Source organism: Oncorhynchus kisutch, unplaced genomic scaffold (assembly GCF_002021735.2).
Source record: "Oncorhynchus kisutch isolate 150728-3 unplaced genomic scaffold, Okis_V2 scaffold1427, whole genome shotgun sequence".
Classification (NCBI taxonomy): domain Eukaryota; kingdom Metazoa; phylum Chordata; class Actinopteri; order Salmoniformes; family Salmonidae; genus Oncorhynchus; species Oncorhynchus kisutch.
Genome location: NW_022263372.1, coordinates 13,059 through 27,220, shown reverse-complemented (window position 1 = coordinate 27,220; position 14,162 = coordinate 13,059). Strand labels below are relative to the sequence as shown.

Genomic DNA, 14,162 nt, shown 5'->3' with positions numbered 1-14,162 from the left:
CAGTGGACATTCCTGCAGTCAGCATGCCAATTGCCCGCTCCCTCAGAGATCTGTGGCATTGTTGTGTGAGCAAACTGCACATTTTTGAGTAGCCTTTTATTATCCCCAGCACAAGGTGGACCTGTGTAATAATCAAGCTGTTCCATCAGCTTCTTGATATGCCACACCTGTCAGGTGGATGGATGATCTTGGCAAAGAATAAATGTTGACTAACAGGGATGTAAAAAATTCTGAAATTTTTTTTTCAGCTCATGAAACATCCAACACTTTACATGTTGTGTTTATATTTTTTGTTTATTGTAGTTACTATCAGTTTTAGGAACATTTACCCAAAATATTTCACCTTATTTTTGACTTGACCCAAAATATGACATCAACGATAATCAAAATGTTGAAAATCTGTGAATGTCTAAATAAGAAATTGGTCCATTTAAACAGAAATGTGTCGAACCCTTTCAACAACAGGGAGATGTTACTGATGTGCTTTGTATCTTCCACGTAAAAACTAGTTTTGGACTTCCACACAAAATGACTTCTTTAGTTATTTTATGTTTAAGGAAGTGTGTAGGTCACATTCTGTATCATACAGCTATGAATGTTATATATTTAGAACCACCTGTTCAATTGGAATCCAGCGACGTCTGTGTCTTCAGTGTGCTAGAACTGTCTAGGTTTTTGTGTTCTGACTTGTAAAACAGGATGAATAAGTAATGTAAACATAGCAGTAATTACCAGGAAGCTCTACATTTGTTTTAAAATCACACTAAGATTGTTAAAACTGGCCTCAGGTTATTGAGAGATCGGATTTAGGATTTACCCTCGTAGCAAGTTTGTTTTATCATGTGGTTTCATTTGGGTCTCTATTTAAAAATAACACTATCTTTGGCAGGAGAAAGACCTGACTCAGATGAACCAGAGCCAGGGACGTCCAAACCAGCAAGACGACACCAGTGCTCCCACTGTGGAAAGCGTTTTAACCAGAAAGCACACCTGAAAGCTCATGAGAGAATACACACAGGGGAGAAGCCTTACCACTGCTCCCAATGTGGAAAGTGTTTCAAACGGCCTTTTCATCTGAAACAGCATGGGAGAATACACACAGGAGAGAAGCCTTACCACTGCTCCCAATGTGGAAAGTGTTTCAAACGGCCTTTTCATCTGAAACAGCATGGGAGAATACACACAGGAGAGAAGCCTTACCACTGCTCCCTATGTGGAAAGCGTTTCAACCAGCCGGGGGAGCTGAAAAAGCATGAGAGAATACACACCGGGGAGAAGCCTTACCACTGCTCCCAATGTGGAAAGTGTTTCAAACGGCCTTTTCATCTGAAACAACACGAGAGGATACACACAGGGGAGAAGCCTTACCACTGCTCCCAGTGTGGAAAGCGTTTCAACCATTCAGGTAAGCTGAAACAACATGAGAGAATACACACAGGAGAGAAGCCTTACCACTGCTCCCAATGTGGAAAGTGTTTCAACCAGTCAGGGATGCTGAAACGGCACACGAGAATACACACAGGAGAGAAGCCTTACCACTGCTCCCAGTGTGGAAAGTGTTTCGTCTGTTTGGGGGGCCTGAAACGACACGAGAGAATACACACAGGAGAGAAGCCTTACCACTGCTCCCAGTGTGGAAAGTGTTTCGTCTGTTTGGGGGACCTGAAACGACACGAGAGAATACACACAGGAGAGAAGCCTTACCACTGCTCCCAGTGTGGAAAGTGTTTCGGCCTTTCGGGGGCGCTGAAACGGCACGAGAGAATACACACAGGAGAGAAGCCTTACCACTGCTCCCAATGTGGAAAGAGTTTCGTCCGTTCGGGGGAGCTGAAACTACATGAGAGAATACACACAGGAGAGAAGCCTTACCACTGCTCCCGATGTGGTAAGTGTTTCGCCCGTTCGGGGGAGCTGAAACTACATGAGAGAATACACACAGGAGAGAAGCCTTACCACTGCTCCCGTTGTGGAAAGTGTTTCGTCCGTTCGGGGGCGCTGAAACGGCATGAGAGAATACACACAGGAGAGAAGCCTTACCACTGCTCCCAATGTGGAAGGTGTTTCAACCAGTCGGGGGCGCTGAAACAACACGAGAGAATACACACAGTAGAGAAGCCTTACCACTGCTCCCAGTGTGGAAAGAGTTTCGAGCATTCAGGGACGCTGAAACAGCATGAGAGAGAACACACAGGAGAGAAGCCTTACCACTGCTCCCAATGTGGAAAGTGTTTTGTCCGTTCAGGGGAGCTGAAACTACATGAGAGAATACACGCAGGATAGAAGCCTTACCACTGCTCCCACACTCCCACACAAAAATACGCTCATACTGTGGGAAAACATATTACTCATAAGTCACTTAAACGTCATTAGAGAATCCACACAGGAGAGAGAAATTACTTCTCTTAGCGTGTATATTGATATTTCACATCACATTGACTTAAAATTCATCAGAGAACATACACAGTGCTCCCGTTGTCTTATATTGTTGACTGACAATGTGTTTACCTGTCTTTACCAGATGAAATTAAATGGTACAGGGTATACTCAAACATATATTTGTTTGTTTTTATTAGAAAACATGAATTGAATATGGAGTCTGTCAGTTTGAATATAAAGAAGATCAGGTTCCTTCTTTTAAACTGTCCTTTTTTAAAACTCTTTGTGTGTGTTTATCTGGGTGTGTCATTCCTCCAGCACTACAGATAATCAAGTGATATTTGGATGTGATGCATTAGTTCCATTGTTGACATTTGCATTGTTGGCCCACTGATGATTTAATGAAATGAAAATGTTCAGACTCTGTAATGGAAAATGTTAATTGTTTGTGTGTCCACATAACTGAGTATGTGACTAACCTTGTGAAACTGTCCTATTATAAGCTCTTGTTCTTGGGAGTATCATCCTGTGTTGCAAACCAATTTGCACCTGTGTCCTTGTATGAATAAAGTCCCTCCCAGGAACAGGAAACCATAAAGATATGTGCTAATCACTCAATGCTTCAGGAATTCAGACTGTCTACACTGCGCTGTGTAACTCTGTTATTCTCTCTGAGCTCAGAAATAAAGAATCTTGGTTTGACTTGGACTCCAGCAGATCCTTATTTTATAATATCCACCACAACTCTCCCACAGATTGCTCTTTATCATTGTCTCAATGAAGTGTTCCTCGTTCCACTTTCCTGAATTTACAAGCCTCCCACTGATTGAATAAACATTGTTTCCACAGGTAACATTTTGTGTTTCACCCAACCAGCAAAAGATATCCAGCAATTATTAGGAAATGGAAGACATACAAGACCACTGATCTCCCTCGATCTGGGGCTCCCCATGGGATCAAAATCTGTCTCCAGATTGACTCTGTACTGGTACCTCCTGTATATAGCCTCCACTCTGTACTGGTATCTCCTGTATATAGTCTCCACTTTGACTCTGTACTGGTACCTCCTGTATATAGTCTCCACATTGACTCTGTACTGGTACCTCCTGTATATAGTCTCCAGATTGACACTGTACTGGTACCTCCTGTATATAGCCTCCACTCTGTACTGGTATCTCCTGTATATAGTCTCCACATTGACTCTGTACTGGTACCCCCTGTATATAGTCTCCACTTTGACTCTGTACTGGTACCTCCTGTATATAGTCTCCACATTGACTCTGTACTGGTATCTCCTGTATATAGCCTCCACATTGACTCTGTACTGGTATCTCCTGTATATAGCCTCCACCTTAACTCTGTACTGGTACCCCCTGTATATAGTCTCCACTTTGACTCTGTACTGGTACCTCCTGTATATAGCCTCCACATTGACTCTGTACTGGTACCTCCTGTATATAGCCTCCACTCTGTACTGGTATCTCCTGTATATAGCCTCCACCTTAACTCTGTACTGGTACCCCCTGTATATAGTCTCCACTTTGACTCTGTACTGGTACCTCCTGTATATAGTCTCCACATTGACTCTGTACTGGTACCTCCTGTATATAGTCTCCAGATTGACTCTGTACTGGTACCTCCTGTATATAGCCTCCACTCTGTACGGGTATCTCCTGTATATAGTCTCCACATTGACTCTGTACTGGTACCCCCTGTATATAGTCTCCACTTTGACTCTATACTGGTACCTCCTGTATATAGTCTCCACATTGACTCTGTACTGGTATCTCCTGTATATAGCCTCCACATTAACTCTGTACTGGTACCCCCTGTATATAGTCTCCACTTTGACTCTGTACTGGTACCTCCTGTATATAGTCTCCACATTGACTCTGTACTGGTATCTCCTGTATATAGCCTCCACATTAACTCTGTACTGGTACCCCCTGTATATAGTCTCCACTTTGACTCTGTACTGGTACCTCCTGTATATAGTCTCCCCATTGACTCTGTACTGGTATCTCCTGTATATAGCCTCCACCTTAACTCTGTACTGGTACCCCCTGTATATAGTCTCCACTTTGACTCTGTACTGGTACCTCCTGTATATAGCCTCCACATTGACTCTGTACTGGTACCTCCTGTATATAGCCTCCACTCTGTACTGGTATCTCCTGTATATAGCCTCCACATTGACTCTGTACTGGTACCCCCTGTATATAGTCTCCACTTTGACTCTGTACTGGTACCTCCTGTATATAGCCTCCACATTGACTCTGTACTGGTACCTCCTGTATATAGCCTCCACTCTGTACTGGTATCTCCTGTATATAGCCTCCACATTGACTCTGTACTGGTACCTCCTGTATGTGGCCCCCACATTGACTCTGTACTGGTACCCCCTGTATATAGCCTCCACATTTACTCTGTACTGGTACCTCCTGTATATAGCCTCCACATTAACTCTGTACTTGTACCCCCTGTATATAGCCTCCACATTAACTCTGTACTTGTACCCCCTGTATATAGCCTCCACATTGACTCTGTACTGGTACCTCCTGTATGTGGTCCCCACATTGACTCTGTACTGGTACCTCCTGTATATAGCCTCCACATTGACTCTGTACTGGTATCTCCTGTATATAGCCTCCACATTAACTCTGTACTGGTACCCCCTGTATATAGCCTCCACATTGACTCTGTACTGGTACCCCCTGTATATAGCCTCCACATTAACTCTGTACTTGTACCCCCTGTATATAGCCTCCACATTGACTCTGTACCGGTACCCCCTGTATATAGCCTCCACATTGACTCTGTACTGGTACCCCCTGTATATAGACTCCACATTGACTTTGTACTGGTACCCCCTGTATATAGCCTCCACATTGACTCTGTACTGGTATCTCCTGTATATAGCCTCCACATTGACTCTGTACTGGTACCCCCTGTACATAGTCTCCACATTGCTAATTACTAATTTATTGCCACTGGGACCCGCCAAGGTAAGTGCTAAACTGCTTACTGACTGTACACTGTAAAGTTACTACATGATTGTAGCAGGTTTACTAACGAGTTAGTTCTATTAGCTCTGTTGACTATGATGTTATTTTAGCTAATATGGTGACAACAATGTAAGCTGTGTGTAGCAGTTATGAAATGGTTTGGCTTGGAAAGGTTTTTTCTCCTGGTCACATACAACTGATGTGTTGTGCATTGAAGTACAGAAACAAAGGGAGAAGGTGATAAGAGGAGAGCACATAGATGCAAGAAGGAATACAACGTGTCTGTAATGAAAGTGAACTGTGTTTATGCATGATCAGGGGTGTATTCATTCCGCCGATTCTGTTGACAAACGTTTAAATGGAACAAAACGGGGATAAACATGCCTGAATTTGTCCAGTGATATCTCTATTTCAGCTAGATGCAGGCGAGAGTGTGCAAGGCAGTATTGAATGTGTCACTGTCTGTCATCGCAAAATTTTCTCTCGACCTGTGTGAACCTACATTCTAAACTTTCATTCATAGGCTAGGTTGCTACCTCATGATGGGTATAGGGACATTTAGAGTATCATGTAGTAGCCTAAACTTGTTGCTGTTACATTGAACAGGGTGAGTGAAATATGAATGACAGTCGTCCAATATGCTGTAATAGAATTAAGGCCATGCTCATGGAAAAACAAATAGTCCTGCCTCATCTTAAACGGCACAAACCACCACTGTTTGGGTGGTGGACCACTCTTGGTACACATGGGAAACTGTTGAGCTGAAATACCCAGCAGTGTTGCAGTTCTTGACACAAACCGGTGCGCCTGGCACCTACTACCATACCCTGTGCAAAGTAACTTAAATATTTTGACTTCCCCATTAACTCTCTAAATGGCACACATGCACAATCCATGTCTCAAGGCTTAAAAATCCTTATTTAACCTGTCTCCCCCCTTCATCTACATGGATTGAAGTGGATTTAACTAGTGACATCAGTAAGGGATCATAGCTTTAGCCTGGATTCACCTAGTCTTTCTAAGTCATGGAAGGAGCAGCTGTTCTTAATGTTTTGTCTACCCAGTGTATAGCACTACAGATAACCAAGTGCTATTTGCATGTGATGCATTTGTTCTGTTGTTTACAGGATGATTTGTATCTTATAGAGCGTGGCTATAAGGTAATAGTATGGTCACGTGAAGATAAAAACGATTGTGAAAAATGAACAGAGAAAATGTATATCAACACACTACCTATTCATATAAGTATTTATTAATCATCTACATATTCATATTGAGCTTCTACGTCTGTGTACAGGAACGTATTATTTGTAAGACGTAAGAGAAAATATATCAGCTCATTGTTAAGTTATTATGACGTTCTTTCCAATACAATAAGTATACTGTTTCCAAATTGCGTTACCCACTCCAGCCAGCAGATGGCGATGAGCGTCTTTCAGGTGATGATTCTTCCGTGACGTATAATGGACTGGACGGACGCTTCTTCAGGAACAACAACGTGGCTACTCTTTCAACCACGTCGGTAGCTTGCTAGCCAACATAAAAGTGAAAGATTGACGCTTTAGACCATCTTAATGTACATGATCTAATATCAGTGTTTTAAACACAGTTCTGTTGACGTATTAACTAGTTAATATTTGCAAACTTGTTAAAGATTGATGCTGAGCCTAGCACTAGGCTAGTCGCTAATGCTAGCTAACTATCTAGCTAACATCCCTGACCATGAGTTCATTAAACTACTCATCCCTGCTATAGAAGAGGAGGTCTGCTGTTTGCAGAAAGAAGCTCTGGCGCTGAACATTGAAGAAGAGGATGAGGTTACAGTCAAAGAAGAGAAAGAACCTTTTAGAATGAAAAAGGAGGAAGATGAGACTGTTATAGTGAAGGAAGAAGATGCTGTTATAGTGAAAGAACATTTCAGAATGAAAAAGGAGGAAGAGGAGGCTGTTATAGTGATAGAAGAGAAATAACCGTTTAGAGAGGAAGAGGATGCTATCTCAATAAAGGTGAAGGAGGAAGATGTTTTTGGAGTGAAAGAGGAGACAGAATATCAGATTAACACCAGTGAGTACCGTCTTCAACAGGGACACAAACTATGCCGTTGTTGAACTAATGTGCGGTTTTAAAGTGTTATTCTACTGAAGTTCTACACTTGAATATGTTGTTCAGTACTGTAGGAATTGTTAAAGGGTCGATCTGCCATTGGTTCATATATTTTAGGGACTTTTAAATTCGATGTATTGAATTCTCCATGTGGTCTACATTAAGGTTCCCCTCATCTAATATAACAGGCTTTTAAAATTCTATATTGGTGCATATTTTCTACTTAAAATAACAAAAGCCACCCATTTTGTGGAACGACCCTTTTACATTTGCATCACAAACAATATTTTAGGAAATCATGATAAAAGTGGCCATTTTAGACATATGCATGCCTCTTGTAAGACTCTATGATTGCAATAGATGGTCATAAGTTTACCATCTGTTTGATGTTCTCATTCACACAGGAGAGACACATGACTATTGTGGATCCTCTGGGAAGCCTCAACAACATCCTGATGCTGACGAGGAAGAGAAGAGTCTCTCCAGATCAGAACACCAGATGGTACAGCTTGGTCTGGTCTAGCATACAGCTTTCTCTATTGGGGTCTGGGCTGGGTTTCTGTAGAGCACTTTATGACAACAGTGACATCAGCATCCATAATGATGTGCGTCTGTGTCCCCTCTTTATGGTTACCAGGACAACGCTAGCCCTTCCACCCTCCCGGAGTCCCTGTGTCATGCCTCTCCTGTTAGCACCTTACTGCTGGGTATGAAGAGGTTGTCTGTGCTGCTGGTGGACTGCAGGAAAACAATGGGGCTGAGTGGAACTGTGGGAGGAGGAGAAGAGCAGAAAGGATCAGATTTGACTCAAAGTAAGTGCTGTAGTTCAGTTTGAACAAATAAATAGATCAATTCATTGGTATCTGTTACCAGGACAACCAGCACTGTTCTGTTCGTTGTCAGGAAGATAGACTGGTGGATATGGATGTTATGAATATCATAACACTGAAAAAGGATTCTGCCAATGAAAAGAGATAAAGCAGTAGACCATATAAAACCTTGATGAAAGTCAGCTTTGGAGAGAAAGTTTCAAGATGACCCAATGTAAGGTGCTTGTTTTACAAAAACTTTTTCTTAAAACATTATGGATGTTACATTGCCTGTCCCAGTCAACCCCCCCTGTCTTTACTAGACTGTAGAACAGCCATACTAAACTCAAGACACTGTTAATTAATTAACTAATACTGGAGGAAAGCTGTGATCAGGCTGCCTACTCAAGAGAAAGCTTCAAACTGTAACCAGTGCTGGCAACCTGGTTCAGGTTATCAATCAACCTACCAGGGTAATTACAAACAGTAGAGGAATTGAATCAACATATTTTGATCATATCTTTACTATTGCTGCAGAAATTTGTTTGAAAGCAGTCTTCAGATACATCGGATGTTGTGATCACAATATAGTAGTCATATCTAGGAAAACCAAAGTTCCAAAAGGCCGGGCCTAATGTTCTATATAAGAGATCATACAATTGTTTGTGGTGATTCCTATGTTGTTGATGTTATTAGGTTCTTTTTTTTCACAGTAAATAACTCACGAACACTAGAGAAGCTTTAACCAAGTTGAATTACTCCCAAATGTTCTGTACATCTGTAATTCAGACAACCCAACATTTGTTCCATCCAGACATATATCCCACTTAAGACACTCCTCCTTCTCTCCAATCCTTACATCTTATGGTTCCACAGGAAGAGAGTAAAGAGGGTAACAGGATACCAGACCTTTATCTCCCTGATGAGAATCTGTCCTGACCTCAACCTCTCCTTCATCTAATCCACAGATATTCATCTGTCTCCCCTGTTTAACACTTTGCTCTCCTCTCGTCCACCCAACACATTCCAAAACCACCTGTCTTTCTTCAGAGAACCATTAACTTCTGACATAACACCCAGTCTCTTTCACTTCCTATCACTTCTTTAATGTCTCCATGTTCCAAGTTTAGCCGATTCCAACAATGGAAACAATATTTGTTGGTCCGTGGTGTGTAATGACGAGCAACCAGACTCTGCCCTTGACACGTTTATGAAATTGCTTATCCCAGTTACTAATAAGCAAGCACCCATTAAGAAAATGACTGTAAAAACTGTTAAATCCACGTGGATTGATGAGGAATTTAAAAATGGTATGATGAAGAGGGAGGCAAAAGAGATGGCATATAGGTCTGGCTGAATAACTGATTGGCAAACCTATTGCAAATTGAGAAATCATGTGACTAAACTGAATAAAAAGAAGAAACTACACTATTAAACAAAGATAAATGACATGAATAATGATTGTAAAAAGCTTTGGAACACCTTCAATTAAATTTTGGGTAAAAAATCAACAATGTCATGGTGTCTGACTACGTGGATGGAAAATGATTGAGGATAATAGCAGCTGATATTGCCAGTTCTATTCGCATTATCTTCAATTTAAGCCAACTAGAAAGTGTGTTCCTTCAGGCTTGGAGGGAAGCTAAAGTCATTCCACTCCCCAAGAATAGTAAAGCTCCCTTTACTGGCTTAAATAGCCGACCAATCAGCCTGTTACTAACCCTTACATGAAAATGTAAAAAATGGTGTTTGGCCAGATACAATGCTATTTTACAGTAAACAAATATAGACATTCAGCTTATAGGGAAGTTCATTCAACAAGCACAGCACTTACAAATGACTGATTGGCTGAGAGAAATTGATGATACAAATATTGTTGGGGCTTTTACACCCCCTGCTATATTGTGGATAAAGAGTTATTTTTTTAAATGTAACCTTTATGTAACTAGGCAAGTCAGTTAAGAACAAATTCTTTTTTTCAAGGACGGCCTAGGACTGCCTTGTTCAGGGGCAGAACGACAGAGTTTTACCTTTGCAGCTCAGAGATTTGATCCAGCAATCTCTCGGTTACTGGCCTACCGCTCTAACCGCTAGGCTACCTGCCACCCCAGAGCTACCTGTCTAACAGCACAGTGTTCTTTAATGGGAGCCTGTACAACAAAATCATGGTAGAATCAGGAATTCCCCAGGGCAGCTGTTTGGCACCTTCTTTTTTTCAATCTTTACCAACAGCATGCCAACGACATTTGAGTAAAGCCAGTGAGTCTATGTATGCGGATGACACAACACTGTACACGTCAGCTACTAAAGCGACTGAAATGACTGCAAATCTTAACATAGAGCTGCAGTTAGTTTCAGAATGGGTGGCAAGGACACCAATAAGAAGAAGAGACTTGCTTGTACATTTATATGACATCAGCGAAGGAAGTGTGTAGGTCACATTCTGTATCATACAGCTATGAAAGTTATAGACAGTATATCACAAAGGTGAGTACACCCCTCACATTTTTAGTAAATTTTTGAGTATATCTTTTAGTGACAACACTGAAGAAATTACACTTTTCTACAATGTAAAGTAGTGAGTGTACAGCTTGTATAACAGTGTACATTTGCTGTCCCTTCAAAATAACTCAACACAGCCATTAATGTCTAAACCGCTGGCAACAAAAGTGAGTACACCCCTAAGTGAAAATGTCCAAATTGGGCCCAATTAAGCCATTTTCCCTCCCCGGTGTCATGTGACTCGTTAGTGTTACAAGGGCTCAGGTGTGAATGGGGAGCAGGTGTGTTAAATTTGGTGTCATCGCTCTCACACTCCCTCATACTAACTGGTCACTGGAAGTTCAACATGGAACCTCATGGCAGAGAACTCTCTGAGGATCTGAGAAAAATAATTGTTGCTCTACATAAAGATGGCCTGGGCTATAAGAAGATTGCCAAGACCCTGAAACTGAGCTGCAGCACGGTGGCCAAGACCATACAGTGGTTTAACTGGACAGGTTCCACTCAGAACAGGCCTCGCCATGGTCGACCAAAGAAGTTGAGTGCACGTGCTCAGCGTCACATCCAGAGGTTGTCTTTGGGAAATAGACGTATGAGTGCTGCCAGCATTGCTGCAGAGGTTGAAGGGGTGGTGGGTCAGCCTGTCAGTGCTCCGGACCATACGCCGTACACTGCATCAAATTGGTCTGCATGGCTGTCGTCCCAGAAGGAAGCCTCTTCTAAAGATGATGCATAAGAAAGTCCGCAAACAGTTTGCTGAAGACAAGCAGACTAAGGACATGGATTACTGGAACCATGTCCTGTGGTCTGATGCGACCAATAAACTTATTTGGTTCAGATGGTGTCAAGCGTGTGTGGCGGCAACCAGGTGAGGAGTACAAAGACGTGTGTCTTGCCTACAGTCAAGCATGGTGGTGGGAGTGTCATGGTCTGGGGCTGCATGAGTGCTGCCGGCACTGGGGAGCTGCAGTTCATTGAGGGAAGCATGAATGCCAACATGTACTGTGACATACTGAAGCAGAGCATGATCCCCTCCCTTCGGAGGGGCAGAATTCCAAGCCCTGGTGAACTCCATTGCCAGGAGGGTTAAGGCAGTGCTGTAAAATGATGGTGGCCACACAAAATATTGACACTTTGGGCCCAATTTGGACATTCTCACTTAGGGGTGTACTCACTTTTGTTGCCAGCAGTTTAGACATTAATGGCTGTGTGTTGAGTTATTTTGAGGGGACAGCAAATTTACACTGTTAAACAAGCTGTACACTCACTAATTTACATTGTTGCAAAGTGTCATTTCTTCAGTGTTGTCACATGAAAAGATATACTCAAATATTTACAAAAATGTGAGGGGTGTACTCACTTTTGTGATATACTGTATTTAGAACCACATGCTTGATAGGAATCCAGCAACGATGAATAAAATAAGTAATGTAAACATAGCAGTAATTACCAGGAAGCTCTACATTTGTTTTAAAATCACACTAAGGTTGTTAAAACTGGCCTCAGGTTATTGAGAGATCTGATTAGGAGTTACTCTCGTAGCAAGGTTGTTTTATCATGTGGTTTCATTCGGGTCCCTATTTTTTTTTTTTAAACACTTGTCTTTGGCAGGAGAAAGACCAGACTCAGAGGAACCAGAGCCAGGGACGTCCAAACCAGCAAGACGACACCAGTGCTCCCACTGTGGAAAGGGTTGTAACCGGTTATGGGACGTGAAACAACATGAGAAAATACACACAGGGGAGAAGACTTACCACTGCTCCCAGTGTGGAAAGAGTTTTAACCAGAAAGCACACCTGAAAGCTCATGAGAGAATACACACAGGGGAGAAGCCTTACCACTGCTCCCAGTGTGGAAAGTGTTTCAACCGGCCTGGGCATCTGAAACTGCACGAGAGAATACACACAGGGGAGAAGCCTTATCACTGCTCCCAATGTGGAAAGAGTTTTATCGGTTTAGGGAAACTGAAACGACACGAGAGAATACACACAGGGGAGAAGCCTTACCACTGCTCCCAGTGTGGAAAGGGTTTTAATGAGAAATCAAACCTGAAAGTTCACGAGAGAATACACACAGGGGAGAAGCCTTACCACTGCTCCCAGTGTGGAAAGAGTTTTAACAATTTAGGGACCCTGAAACAACATGAGAGAATACACACAGGGGAGAAGCCTTGCCACTGCTCCCAGTGTGGAAAGAGTTTTAACAATTTAGGGAACCTGAAACAACATGAGAGAATACACACAGGGGAGAGGCCTTACCACTGCTCCCAGTGTGGAAAGTGTTTCATCCGGTCAAAGGAGCTGAAACGACATGAGAGAATACACACAGGGGAGAAGCCTTATCACTGCTCCCAGTGTGGAAAGAGTTTTAACAATTTAGGGAACCTGAAACATCATGAGAGAATACACACAGGTGAGAAGCCTTACCACTGCTCCCAGTGTGGAAAGTGTTTCAACCGTTCAGGGGGGCTGAAACGACACGAGAGAATACACACAGGGGAGAAGCCTTTCCACTCCTCCCAGGGTGCAAAGCTTTTGCCCATTTAGGAAGCCTGAAAGAACACATGAGACTGCACACAGCGGAGAATGCTTACAAAAGGCCAGACTGTGGGAAAACATTTTACTCATAACAGTCACTTAAACGTCTTTAGAGTAACCACACAGGGGAGAGAAATGACTTCTCTTAGCGTGTATATTGATATTTCACATCACATTGACTTCAAATTCATCAGAGAACATACACAGTGCTCCCGTTGTCTTATATTGTTGACTGACAATGTGTTTACCTGTCTTTACCATATGAAATTAAATGGTACAGGGTATACTCAAACATATATTTGTTTGTTTTTATTAGAAAACATGAAGTGAATATGGAGTCTGTCAGTTTGAATATAGAGTAGATCAGGTTCCATGTGTTTAAATTGTCCTTTTTTTAAACTCTTTGTGTGTGTTTATCTGGGTGTGTCATTCCTCCAGCACTACAGATAATCAAGTGATATTTGGATGTGATGCATTTGTTCCATTGTTGACATTTGCATTGTTGGCCCACTGATGATTTAATTAAATGAAAATGTTCAGACTGTGTAATGGAAAATGTTAGTTGTATGTGTGTCCACATAACTGAGTATGTGACTAACCTTGTGAAACTGTCCTATTATAATCTCCTGTTCTTGGGACTATCATTCTGTGTTGCAAACCAATTTACACCTGTGTCCTTGTATGAATAAAGTCCCGCCCAGGAACAGGAAACTATAAAGATATTTGCTCATCACCCAATGCTTCAGGAATTCAGACTGTCTACACTGCACTGTGTAACTTGTTATTCTCTCTGAGCTCAGAAATAAAGAGTCTTGGTTTGACTTGGA

At 42.1% G+C, this 14,162-nt stretch overlaps 1 pseudogene; it reads left to right on the top strand.

Moving 5' to 3' along the window:
• The window catches only part of LOC116366316 (zinc finger protein 420-like), a 35,775-nt pseudogene extending 21,960 nt beyond the window's left edge, over nucleotides 1-13,815 (top strand).
• Nucleotides 13,816-14,162: the final 347 nt, after the last annotated feature.